The sequence below is a fragment of the Panulirus ornatus genome, chromosome 3, assembly GCF_036320965.1.
Source record: "Panulirus ornatus isolate Po-2019 chromosome 3, ASM3632096v1, whole genome shotgun sequence".
NCBI lineage: Eukaryota > Metazoa > Arthropoda > Malacostraca > Decapoda > Palinuridae > Panulirus > Panulirus ornatus.
Genome location: NC_092226.1, coordinates 29,910,593 through 29,925,052, shown reverse-complemented (window position 1 = coordinate 29,925,052; position 14,460 = coordinate 29,910,593). Strand labels below are relative to the sequence as shown.

The window sequence follows — 14,460 nt, the reverse complement described above, 5'->3', positions numbered from 1 at the left end:
TGAGGCTATATTGACTCCCCTCATCCCTGGCAGGATCATTGGGTATTGGAAGAGGTCACGAGGGATTCGTGCTCTCCCGAAAGGTCTTTTAGATGAAAAAATAATCCGGGAGGCTCCCTGCACGACGTGAAGCTGGGCTGGGTGTGAGGCAGGACAGTGTGTATCTCCAACATTGCCAGACAAGGTCAGGAGGTCCGCCACACTCCACGAGGATCAGCCAGAGGTGATTTAATTCGATCCTTCGTCAGTACAGCCATGTCAAGTCTCCTTATAACAGAGTTCATATAGGTGTCAACCCTTCCTTAGTTCTTGATGACTCTACGCAACTTGCCCGATGGCGAACTCTCCATAGTATCGACGCGCCCCATGACAAACTCTCCTTGGTGAGAATACGCCTCATGAGAACTTTACTAGCAACTCACCCAGTCAGACTTCCCTGTGTCAGTTACCCTAGTAACAAACTCTCCGGAATGTCAATTCGAACTATATGATATATTCTCCTTAGTGTCGAGTCCATCAATCTAGATTTTTGTCAGTTTATCCCATGATAACATTCGCTAAGTAGATTACGCTGAGTGGAAGGGCACAGAGGACAAGAGTCAGAGGAGCGAACTGGTATACAAGATGAGACGTGCCGGCTTGTCAGTGGTTTTGGTGCATTACACATGACTGTTACATAGTGGATGTGAGCGAATGAGGCCTCTTCGTCTGTTTTTGCGCTAACTCTTTAACTCATATATATATATATATATATATATATATATATATATATATATATATATATATATATATATATATATATATATATATGTGTGTGTGTGGAAATAAAAAGAGCGTGGTTGAGAGAGCAGAAGAGGGTGTTTTGAAGTGGTTTGGGCACATGGAGAGAATGAGTGAGGAAAGATTGACCAAGAGGATATATGTGTCGGAGGTGGAGGGAACGAGGAGAAGAGGGAGACCAAATTGGAGGTGGAAAGATGGAGTGAAAAAGATTTTGTGTGATCGGGGCCTGAACATGCAGGAGGGTGAAAGGAGGGCAAGGAATAGAGTAAATGGGAGCGATGTGGTATACCGGGGTTGACGTGATGTCAGTGGATTGAATCAAGGCATGTGAAGCGTCTGGGGTAAACCATGGAAAGCTGTGTAGGTGTGTATATTTGCGTGTGTGGACGTATGTATATACATGTGTATGGGGGGGGTTGGGCCATTTCTTTCGTCTGTTTCCTTGCGCTACCTCGCAAACGCGGGAGACAGCGACAAAGTATAATAAGAAAAATATAAATAATATATATACCTACGTATCTCATGCGTGTCATAGAAGGCGACTAAGAGGGGCGGGAGCAGGGAGCTGGAAACCCTTCCCTGCATGTTTAAATTTCTAAAAGATGGGACTAAAGAAGGAACCAGTGGAGGAGTGCTCTTCATTCTCAAAAACACAGGCTGGGGTGCCTGGAGAAAGGAGAGAGAGGTAACATGTTTGAGGAAAATAACCTGGACGTTCTGGCTCGGATTTCGACAGAGTTCAAGGGTAAGGGGGGAAGATTGGTTTTGGAATGCCCTGAGGCAGTAATAGGTTAGTGTCAAACGCAAGAGCTAAGGAAGATGTAGCACTACTGCTCAAGCAGATGTTGTGGGAATGTGTGAAAAAGTGTAAAGAAGTAAACCCCAGATTGATGTGATTAGATATTAACTTGGATTATGAGATTTGGGTCTTTGCTAGTGCTTACGTACCTGATCATGAAAAGAAAGATGAAAAACAAAGTTTTGGGAGCAGATGTGTCCATATGAAGGGTTTTGATGCAAGAGATGGAGCAGTAGAGGCGGATGATTTAATGCGAGAGTGAGTAATATGCCAGCTAAGGGTATGATAGGAGGATATGGGATATTCAGTGAGGTGAGTAGAAATGCTGAACAATTTGTGGAGTGTTTGAAAGAACGACTTTGAGAGTAATGTGAATAAAGCAAGATTTGTTAACAGTGCAGACGTGAAAGTTAGTTGGGATGTGAGTTAGAACTGAGGAAATTTGGAGGAAGTGAAGTGTTTTTAGATACCTGGGAGTGGACAGAGTAGCGATAGGAATTACGGAAGCGAAAGTGAGTCATAGCATGGGTAAGGGGGCCAAGGTTCTTGGAGCATTGAGCATTGTCAGGTGAGAGAGATCGTTATCTGGGGAGTTTGGGGGGGGGGGGGGTGGTAACAGGTATGTTTGATGGTATGGTAGTGCCATGGATGTCGCATGAATGTGAAGCATGGGCTTTAGACGAGAATGTGCGGCCTGTGGTGGATGTGAAGATGAAATATAGTAATGGTAGTGTGTCGTCCCTCACATCCGAGTCTGCTCATTGTCCTGCTGGTGTTGGTGTACACAACCTAATGACTTGTCTTCGTGACTCTCCGTCTACGTGAGAGTCCACATTTCCCAGCCGGTCTCTTTATTTGCTGAAAACTTCCACACGTAATACATTACTATCTGAAGTACGTGCTGTACTGCTCCATGCACCATCCTGATTGTTTCTTCATTGCTGTCTTTGTATAATGGTTGTGTGTTTGTGTGTGTGTGTGTGTGTGTGTGTGTGTGTGTGTGTGTGTGTGTGTCTTAAGGAGGGAGAGTTTTACACTCGTGTTGCCCCGTTTCTTAACCTTACTGTGTATATGTACCATGTCTCTACACCTGTGTGTATATGCACTCCCATACCAGCCTAAGTACCCATTGATCGAAGAGGGAAGGATGAGCACCTGGGTTGGGTGTAGGCCGACTGCCACGCCCAAGATTCTAAGCCATGCAGGTCCGACCTAGGGTTGGCCCGTACTGGTTCACGATCAGTAACTCAAACCGCTGCACCACGGAGGCCCGTGTGTGTGTGTGTGTTTGTGTGTGAATAGATAATTAGTTAAATAGATACGAACTGGGGTGTCATGATAGTAACTAGAATGACAAAAGAGCGTAAGATGAAGGCGGGGCTGGTTACTTCCACTGTTTTGAATAATCACTGGAGCGAGATATACGTACATGTTATAGAAAGTTTTACTGATCAAATTCTATGGTTTATACAGTATGTATTTAGCGGTGATTAGCTGTGTGATGGGAAGTTGCACTTTGGTTGAGTTGTGTAATATTTTGTTTTAACACACATGTATTTGGTAGTGAGCAATAAGTGGTGAATAGTTAGACAGTGGTTGCGTTACACTGTGTAATAAATGTTGACATACTCATAACTATGAGAAAACTAATCTGCTTACTTAAAGCCGTGCACTTGTTCATGGATTATATATGACATTCACAGTAGTAGGTGTAGGAATATTCATACATGTGTTTGTGCGAGCATTGGTTGGTACAAGGTGATTGTGGTGACGGACGTCGGTCAGTGGAGGCTTGGGCGGGAGGAGGTCACTGGGTCGTGATGAGAGGGGTCGTACTGATCATCGTGGTGACCGTCCGTGTCAATGTGTTTACTCTGGGCAACCTCAGCGCTGATCCTGTGAAATGCTCGAGAGAAGATTTTCACTAAATCCCTGATTCACTGCTTCACTGGTCGGTGAGTCAGAGTAAATTTCACTGTCGTGGTGTTTATACCAGGCAACTCCAGCTCCGACACGGGACCCCACGAGAAAGTCGCACTGAGTTACTAGTTCACAGGTCAGGTTATCCAAGATATATCCCGTTCACAGTGAAATTCACTGGAAATCGACAATCTTGTTTGAAGGTGGTTGGTCCAGCCAGACGTAATCCAAGTGTGTGTGTGTGTGTGTGTGTGTGTGTGTGCCTAATGAGTCACCGTCCAAGGTGGGGATCGAGTTACCTCCCGTTAATTGGTAATGACTGATGACGTAGTATCGACCTGGCCGAGTTAAGGCTTGCCGCACTTCCCTGCCCCACTACTGGCTGACCTCACACCACCTCGCCTTCAGGTTGGATCGCCTCACACCAGCTCGCCTCTATCAGTTCGCCGATGTTTTAGTTCGCATCAGCTCGGTGAAAGCTCACAGAGCGCCAGCAACCCAGGCGCCACGAATTCGCAAGCATGAAGACCAGCAAGCTGGTGCTTGGCATGTGAAGACGGCCAGCGATGCAACGGTGTCATCCAGCCCTCTCCTGCTGTGGGTATATCTTGATGACATTATTTCTTACAGTCTACAAGCTCAGTAACGCCATCACAATATGATGATGTAGCAGATGATAATGTACGGGGAAATGATCCATGAAATAAAAGGACACACGACGGACGGCCTTACAATATATATATGTATATATATATATATATATATATATATATATATATATATATATATATATATATATATATATATATTATCCCTGGGGATAGGGGAGAAAGAATACTTCCCACGTATTCCCTGCGTGTTGTAGAAGGCGACTAAAAGGGGAGGGAGCGGGGGGCTGGAAATCCTCCCCTCTCGTTTTTTTTTAATTTTCCAAAAGAAGGAACAGAGAATTGGGCCAGGTGAGGGTATTCCCTCAAAGGCCCAGTCCTCTGTTCTTAACGCTACCTCGCTAATGCGGGAAATGGCGAATAGTTTGAAAGAAAGAAAAAGAATATATATATATATATATATATATATATATATATATATATATATATATATATATATATATATATATGAACGTTGTTCATGCATGTTGTGGAAGTCATGAATGCAACCCATGCTTTATGAAATACATAACAAGGTTGTTTCTGAGGTCTGGTCTTAATGGTGAGTGTGTAGAGCTGTTCAAGGCAGAGCGGGTTGTTGACGGGCGTTGAGAACGAGTTCACGTGGAGCGGTTGACCAACCCCTCCGCCCTGGCTGGCCTGCTGACGTAGAAACAACTTTGAAAAGCCAGGTTGGAGGTCTTCCCCTCGGAGATGTGATTGTCTAGTTGTCGATTATCAGTTAATGATTTATTTCCCCAAATCAAAACCTCACTCCTGCAGTACTCTGGCTCGGCAGCCTGGTCACGCGCCACCTGCTCCAACATATGGAAAAAAAAAAAAAAAAGATCGCTTCTCTCTTTTGCCCTGACGGTAACACCACTGGCGCCAGACCCTTACACCCGGACGTTATTCGCTCCCAGAAGCAGTAGATACGTGCAGTGGGCTCCAGGTGTTGTTACCCCATATCCTGCCTGGCTTCCTCGTGTGACACCAACGCTGCATTGCTCAGTAGGGAGATGATTGCTAGAGGAGGTTTCTGATACTTGTTTCGGTCCGTACTAATATGCGAAGGAGTAATCCTCAGAGGAAATTATAGATACATTGTAGTTTCTTCACTGATAATGTATTTCAGTAATGAATAAAAGCTTCTGAAGAGCTTGAGTGGAAGGGAGAGAAGGAGAGGCTGTCGGACACGTCAACCTCACTGTTGTCTACACTGCTAACACCGTCGTGCCTCACTTCTTTGTTTGCTCTCCATCTCGCCGGATCAACCATCACAGACACCGACTGGCGTCACGGGGAAGAATTGTAAGAGAATCTGGCCATATGATTGTGGCCCGAGCCAGAGACTTAGGAATATGGAAACGTGCAGTGCGACGTTGGTGTACAAGATGGGAGGAAGGTGGAACTCTTCTAGATCGACCTATATGTAACGGACCAAAAGGAAAAAAAGATCACCTCCGCGGATGATCACAAACTCCGCTCATATATGTGGTCGCCGTCAGAGAACGGCTCCAACTACACATTACTCAGCGAAGTGTGAGGAGGTGATTTCACGAGGCAGGCAGGGATACATCACAAGACACCAGCCATCAAAAACTTAGATGATCGCCATCATAATGCCAGACTCCAGTTTGCCCACCAGTACACAACTGAAGGACTTTATTTTTGGAGCACGTTAATCTACTCGGTTGAGAAGATAGTTGGACCCCGCTACCCACGGTCATCACTGCTGGCGACCCAACAACAAGCGAGGATATCGAGGTGGCAAGAAGCGCGCATGCCACATGCAACGTGTGGCGATGGTAACAGCGAAATGGCATGGGTCGCCTGGCATGTATTGAATCGGTCTCTCCTGGAATTCCTTTAGAAATAACTCTTTTCCTGGATCAATTTCACCGCCTGACTCGCGTCATTTCTTCTCTTCCGGAAACCTCTACATGTCTTCACCCTCGCCTCCACCAGGCATTGATCAGACATCCAACCACCTGCTACTTTCAAGAGTCTCTCTTTAAAACACACACACACACGCACGTACACACACACACACACACGCACACACACACACACACACACACACACACACACACACACACACACAACATTTTTTACATATCATTTCTGGTGTCGGGGAGAGAATTCTAACTTCGCATTTCCTGCGTGGCGTCGAAGGCGACTGAAAGGGGCGGGAGCTGGGAGCTGGAACACTGCCCCTCCCTTCTTGTATTCCAATTTCTAAGAGTCTGAACACAAGAGGAGCCGAGCGAGAAGTACTCATCCTCCTCGAAGGCTCAGGCTGAGGTGTGTGTGAGTGTATGTGTGGATGTAACCGAGATGAAAAGAAAGAAGAGATATGTAGTATGTTTGAGGAAGAGAACCTAGATGTTCTGGCTCTTGAGTGCTGAAAAGCTGAAGGGTACAGAAGAATGGATTGGAAATGTCTTCGGGCTAATATCAGGGGTTAGTATGAGGGCAAGAGCTAAGGAAGAAGTAAGCACGACTGATCAAGCAGATGTGGGAATGTCTGAAACTGAGGAAGTGGGTTCCTGACTGGTGTGGGTAAGATTGAAAGTGGGTTGTGATATATATATATATATATATATATATATATATATATATATATATATATATATATATTAGTGCTCGTCCACTTGGCCATGGGAAGGAGTAGGATGAGGGGTAATTGTCTTGGATACACCTGAGTGAGTGTGTCAGCATTTTGATGCTAGTGATCGGGTATAAATAATGGATGACGGTATAACTGGGGTGGTGGGGATGGCATATTTAGTGAGATGAATCGTTATAGGGTGTTCAGGTCGGGGAGGAGTGCGAAGTGAGACAGTCATGGAAAGTGGGTTGATGAAGATAAAAGAGATGGTTAAAGCCTGGCGCAAGATGAAAAATGTGGAAAGGTGGCTGGAGAGGATGGTATTGTTATTCGATTTCTCAAGAAATGGGTTGAATGTGTTGTTGGTTGGTTAGTTAGGATTATCAGTGTATTCATGGATCATGTTGAGCTGCTTGAGGATTGGTGGAATGCACGTACGAATATAGTGCCACTTTATGAAGACAAGGGTGACAAAGGTGAGTGTTCGAACCACGCAGGTAATAGATTGTTGAGTGCGCTTGGTAAGTTGTAAGGAAAAGTAGTGATTGAGAGGATGAAGGCACGTACAGTGCAGTCTGGGAGGAACATTGTAGTTTCAGAAGTGATAAGGGATGTGTGGATCAGGTGATTCCCTTGAACAATGCGAGTGACAAATGCTTAGAGAAAAAGGATTTGTATGTGACTTCTATGGATCTCGAGATTATAAAGTTGATAGAGATGCCCTGTGAATGGTCTTATGAGGATGAAAGCTACTGACTTAAGTGAACATTTCTATCAAGAGTGTAAGGAACGTGCAAGAGCAGGAAGAAAGGAGAATAAGTGGTCCCAGGTGAAGGTAAGGTCTGCGGCAGGGGTGTGTGATGCCATCATGGATAATTGATTTGTTCATGGATGGGTTGGTGAGGGGGACTGGGAGGCGAGTCAGTTGTTGTTTACTGATGAAGCAATAGTGGTAGATTCAAGTGAAAAACTACAGAAGTTGGTGACATTGGAAGATTGTATGAAAGAAGGAAGTTGAGAGTAGATTAATAAAGTTATTTGTTAATGAATTATTCTTAATTTACTGAAATTTCTTTGTTTTTTTAGTTTTTTGAAAATCATCAGAATATTTTTGACTTCTATGCTACAATAACATCGTCTTGTAGAATATGTGAACGTAAGCGAAGCCAGGGACTTTCGTTAGTGAAAAGTATTCTAAGATATGATATCTGATATTCAATAGCTAGAAAACCATTTATAACCAGAGTCAAATATTAAATGAGAATACGAGTTATGAAGTTAAATATGAAAGGGTTTTTTTTTTTTTTTTCGCTTGATGATTACATATTGATGATGATTACATATTGACCAATATACATATGGTATAGTCTCCCAAGATATTCATTCTCTGACAGTAGTAAAACTTAATAGGTGTGTAAGGGATAACTATACACTTTTTGCAGTTTGCTGTATGTTTTAAATACGAATGAGGGTATGATTTCTTTTCTATTTTAGTTTACATATTAGACATGTATAAAGGTATCAGAGGTTATATTTCCGTACATACAGTATGTAATACAATTTAATGCACATACAGTATATAATACAATTTAATGGACATACAGTATATAATAAATTTAATGAACATACAGTACAATTTAAAACAATTTAATGTACATACAGTATATATTACAATTTTATGTACATACTGTTTATAATGCAATTTTATGTACATACAGTATATAATACAATCTTATGTTCATACTGTAGATAATGTAATGTACATACAGTATGTGATAGTTTTATATACATGCAGTATATAATACTATTTAATGTGCATAGTATAGTACAGTTCAACGTACATTTAGTATACGATACAGTTTAACGTACACATACAATATACAATCCTATTTCTTTTATTTCTTGTTTCTTTTTGGTTTGCTTTTCCACTTTTATTTTTTTTCATTTTCCCATTGTCTTACATTTTTACATGAAGTTGAGCTTTTCTTTCAATTTGTTTAGTTCTATAGTTCTTCCGACCACATTGCTATGCTCATTCACCTGGTCATGTCTGATCCTCTTGCAGCAGAAAGTTTGATTAAAGAATGTAGCTTTACTACACGTTTCTACACTGCACTGCCTTAAGCTTTCACAGCTTTGCCAAATGACATGCAAGTTGCAAGGATCAGTGGCACGTTTGATATTTTCATTTTTCTCGAATATTCTCGTTCACAATCGTACCATCATTTTCATAAGCCTCCATAACTCTGATATCTCAAAATTTGTGCTTACTTTTTCCGATGTCGCACATCAAACACAAAGGTTGTTTGTCTTCCTGAAGCAGGTTCATTTCTGGATGGGACAAGATCTCTTACATGCGTTTTTTTTCTGTTTTACCCCAACCCTTTTAGCCTTATCGTAAGAGACGGAAAATATCATCTAACACGAGATATGAGTGGGAACACTTTCAGATAATGTCTGACTCTGTAACCATACCTTTATATGTACCCGGTACAGTCATATAGAATGTAAGAAGTATTTCCACATGCTGTGTGCAGTGCCGTAAATATCCTTTGCTTGTAAACCATCACCTTTTGCATATTTGTCGTTAAGCGTATGTTGCTTCCCTGTGAAGAGATTGGTGTCAGTGTTCACATCCAGAACACCCTTTTAGGCACCATTTTTCAATCATGGCTCTGTTGCAATGATGTTTTCCTTTCTGTTAATCTTGCGTGTTTCCTTTTCCTATCTAGAATATCCACTTAAGTAACAACTGGCAAAGAGAAATTTGAAAATCAAAGCTGTTTGTAGTTATCAAAATCACACTGTTTTAATAAATGTAAATATCTTTTACATAGTATATGAATTAAATATCTATGAGTTTTTTCCAGTTAACATTTTTATCATCTTGGGTGTCTCTTTTTAAATTTCATAGCAACTAGACGGATCCGAAACTCCACCTCTTGACTCGATGGTCATACTTGGCATAACTGTAACATACACTCTTTCTTGGAAACCCCCACATTACGGAAATAGCTAGGTCTGCGTTTAGATGTCGAAACTTAACTTCTGAACGGCCCGACTCATAAACTGTCCCAGGCTAACTTCCAAACTTAACCCTCGTGCCTTACGCCACACTGTCGGTTCACTTCCCTTGTTCTATAGGTATTACTTTGGTTTGTGCTCCCGGGAGCTGGCTGTTTGTGTGCCCCCACCACTAGCTAGCCCATGCAATACTCGACAAGCTGCTACGTCATATGTTTATTGCGTGGCCGTCAGCAACTCAAGGGTGGGCCGTTTTGATATCTGCTTCTTTCCCTACACGTCGAAGCTTTGGAACTCGTGTCTTTTAATGTCTTTCGTAATAACTATGACTTGGCGCATTTTAAAAGACAGTTTTTTCACTTAAAAATTCGTAATTACTTTCCCTTATCTTTTGTTTTTCCCTTTCATAATCCTCTCTATATATCAGTTAAGGGCCAGGCCTTGATGTGGACTTCTGTTCGGAGCTGGAGCCTTCAACATGAAAAAAATTAAATTGATATACAGTCTTAGGGTTTGCTGGAAATAAGTGTTCCATGATACACATTTCTTTTACAGCTTATTATCTTAATTTCTGAAAATAGTTGAGTATTTTGAACCTGCCATATGCTCAATTCTCTGCTTGGTAAGGAACAAAACCTTTCTTAAATGCAGAAGTATCAATTTTTTCTTGGAAAATCAGGAAAGATTGATAAACAGTTGAAAATTCATTAGAAAATGTATAGCCTGCATAACACATATGAGTCTCCGTATATACTTATAGAAACAAAACATTCTTAAAGATATTGTTTAGTTGTATGGTTTATAGGCTTTCTTTCCATTCTTACTGATAGATTCGATATTTGCCCTTGTCCTTTGCATTTCTCCAGCGACATTTTGAACAGTATTTCAAGTGGTTTGTCAGTGCATGTACACACATCTTCAGCACCTACGGTACGCTTTCTTCATAATCATGAGATTTTTATGGGTCAAGGGACTTGACTATTCTGATAATGTCTTTTCTCGATAGCACACTGTTCTCTAAGATCTCTTCCCCGTTTCATCTCAACTGTGTTTGTCTTCCATTGTAAAAACACTATCTTCAGTTTGTTATTCAGTTCCTCACATATCCCTAAATCATCTATATCTCTTCCATCTGATTCCCTTAACGTGATTTGCTTGGCAGTTAACATAATCTATTTTCACTGTATAGGAAGGAGTTGTACGCTGGTGAGGCTCCATTTCTTGAACGTTCTCTACTATCACACGTCTAAAATTTTACGTATGCTATCTGCATCAAATACGTCCTCAGTCATTTTATTACAACCATCCACCACTCTTATGGCAAATACTTCATGACATCATGTTCAATAACTTTCCTGCCTAATCTTGTACATCTAGCCACCATACTACCGCCAAAGATAGCTCCAACATACCACCAGCACAAACACCGGATATATGATGACTGAGCATCACTCAAAATCCTGAGCAAACAAAATGATATATCATCCTGATCCTAGGGATGAATGGCCTGGGAAAACTATTTTTAACGCTAGTGACAGATTCATGTGAAAAACTTCAGAAGTTGGTGACTGAGTTTCGAAGAGTGTGTAAATGGAGGAAGTTGAGAGTAAATGTGAGTAAAAACAAGGTTATTAGGTTTAGCAGGGTAGAAGAACAGGTTAGTTGAGGTGTGAGTTTGAATAGAGGAAAACTGGAAGAGGTGAAGTGCTTTAGATATCTGGGAGTCATATGGTAGTTTAGAAGGCGAAGGTTCTGGGAGCGCTGGAGAACGCAAAGAAGAGAGATCTTTATGTGGGAGGGATAATGGGTATGTTTGAAAGAATAGTAGTCCTAAAAACAATTTGTGGATGCGAGGCATAGGCTATAGATAGATAAGGCTATGCGGAAGACGGTAGATGTAAGTAATGTAAGAGTAAAAGAGTGATGTGGTAATAAAACGAGAGAACAGAAATGGTTTGGACATATGGAGAGAATGAGTGAGGAAATGTTGACGAAGAGGATGTATGTGTCAGAAGTGGAAGGATCAAGGAGGACGGCGAGACCAAATTAGATATGGAAGGATGGAGTGAAAAAAGATTTTGAGCGATCGGGATCTGAATATGCAGGAGGATCAAAGATGGGCACTGGATAGTGTGAATTGGAACGCTGTGGTATAGAGGGGTCGACCTGCTATAAGTGGGCTAAACCAGGGCATGCAAAGCGTCCGGGATGAACCATGGAATGTCCTGCTGGGCATGGTTGTGGATAGGGAGCTGTGGTTTCGGTGCATTATACACTACAGCTCGAGAATGGATACGGCGTTTCTTCGTCTGTTCCTGGCATTACCTCGCCATCGTGGAAGACGACGATCAGGTCTAAAAAGAATGAAAGAAAAGTCGAACAGATCCGGCCGTGTGTCACGTAGGTCAATGCGAGCGTCCTGATACTTGAGACTGTTGTGCGCTGTTGTCATCCATGTCTCACCATGTTACAGCTGTGTCCTCCCGGCCAGGAGTGACTTGAAGACGAGTCCCTTGCCATTCTTGAGTATCTTAACTACCAGGAAGGAAGGGAGAGGTTGAAGTTTTGAAAATGTTGGCTGGAGATGTGTTCTAGGCAAACATTTTTCGTTTTAATCCATCTTGGAGCTACTGTGTTACTTCTTATTACCCAGTTTGTGAGGTCTCAAGAGTATTAGTACTGTGGTGGAGCAGTCTATGAGTTCAGACGTCATAGGATGTGCGTAGTAAGTTCTGGGAATACAATGGTTGGCTACCGTCATATTACCCCATATAATTACCATAAGATTCAACCTGTAGGCTCTTCTTTCCTTCATGTACTTTTATAGCTTATCAGTTTTTCCGTTTTTTCAGTCTTTTGATGGTATGGAACCCTATCACGATTTATGTTTTGCACCCGAAGATGTGTTACTGGTTCCTTATTACCAGAGTTAATGACTATATACTATTAGATCCAGAACAAGGCATCTCCTCTGAATAGTACTGTGTACTGGCCAAGGCTCGAACCCCTAGCTCACATTAGGTTGTCTGAATGGAGGCAGTTCCTCCTGTATACCTGCAGAAGGTTGCCACTCGTACTTTTGGAGGCAAATTCCTCTACGAGAGATGCCTCATGACCTGCAGGAGGATGAACTTTTTTACCTGAAGCAATTCTTAATTTTTTCCGAGGACGTGTGGTTAAGGATTTTCACATCACTCAAGCCATATTTGACGTTTGATTTCCAATTTATTTTTTCGGTCTATGTTCTTAAATTCTCTAAGCCTGAATATCTACATACGTTATCACCACAGTGTATTGCCTGAATATCTACATACGTTATCACCACAATGTATTGCCTGAATATCTACATACGTTATCACCACAGTGTATTGCCTGAATATCTACATACGTTATCACCACAGTGTATTGCCTGAATATCTACATACGTTATCACCATAGTGTATTGCCTGAATATCTACATACATTATCACCACAGTGTATTGCCTGAATATTTACATACGTTATCACCACAGTGTATTGCCTGAATATCTACATACATTATCATCACAGTGTATTGCCTGAATATCTACATACATTATCATCACAGTGTATTGCCTGAACATCTACATACATTATCACCACAGTGTATTGCTTGAACATCTACATACATTATCACCACAGTGTATTGCCTGAACATCTACATACACTATCATCACAGTGTATTGGATCGCGCACATGAGCACAAGGGATGACAGACCTGACTGGAATCATACAGCCAAACCTGCCTGATGTTCTGTGTAGTAGAAACCTTTGGTGTTTGGCCTAGATAACGGTCACGTGGGCATGTTTCTTAAGTAAGCATTACATTTATGTCATCCCTAGTCACAGCCCCTTGAAGTATATGGGTTTTCTCTCCAGGTTCCGGATCCTTCCACTGTACATTCTCGAGAAGTGTCCAGTGTTGTGTGGAGGAACCCGTACCTCTGTGAACATGTTCACTCCGTGCGTCGTCATAATCAATCAAGGTTCCGTTGAAGGTCGTGTGTTGTCAACTGCTACTCTTTCACACAGTCGTCCTCTGTCAGTCAGTCCATCGCAGGATCCTGGTGAGTTACCCAGATCCTAATTGTGATCCTGTAAACTCAGACACGCCTCCGAGAGCTCATTATACCATTGTCTTCCGCCTTTGTCAGTGACGATGCAAATGGTACGCCTGTGATGCGTCGTGTCCCGATTCCATTTGAACCAGAGGTGGAAGTTGCTGAGCAGTTTGTACCGTATGGTTTGGTGTGTTTACATTTCTTGGTTGTAGTTTGCAGATTTGTTTGTGCCCCAACGACGTTCTTGTTGTTGTTAAGGCAAAGTTTGTTTGACCTTGAACTTTTGTTATGACGAGAGTTGTAGCAGACTGTGTTGTTCTCGACTTGCTGACGCCTTCTGCTGCACTGCTCACACTTGCCTGGGATGGTATCTGGTCAGGTGTTCTGTGGCTCGTGAGGTGATCAGTTTCCTTTTACATTACCTGCATCTGGTGATAACGTCATCCGTTGTCCTCACGTAGAATTTATACTTGTAGATTTTTTTTTATTCTTTAACGTTAAGAGGCTTCAGTCACGGACAAGTGTTTACATCAAGACCGGACCTTAAATAAAGCATAGAAAGTTAATCAAAGGGGAAAAGAAGAGACAAGGGAAAGT

At 42.0% G+C, this 14,460-nt stretch overlaps 1 protein-coding gene across 11 annotated transcripts in view; it reads left to right on the top strand.

The window, feature by feature from the left end:
* LOC139761795 (uncharacterized) overlaps positions 1 to 14,460 on the top strand; it is a 256,120-nt gene that overhangs the window by 120,624 nt on the left and 121,036 nt on the right. For 2 of the 11 annotated variants that reach the window (XR_011715621.1, XR_011715619.1), the window contains one exon: positions 13,682 to 13,869. The exons of the other annotated variants lie outside the window; for them this stretch is intronic. The gene's annotated coding sequence lies outside the window, so the exon portion shown is untranslated. The remainder of the gene's footprint in view (positions 1 to 13,681; positions 13,870 to 14,460) is intronic. 11 annotated transcript variants of the gene reach the window in all.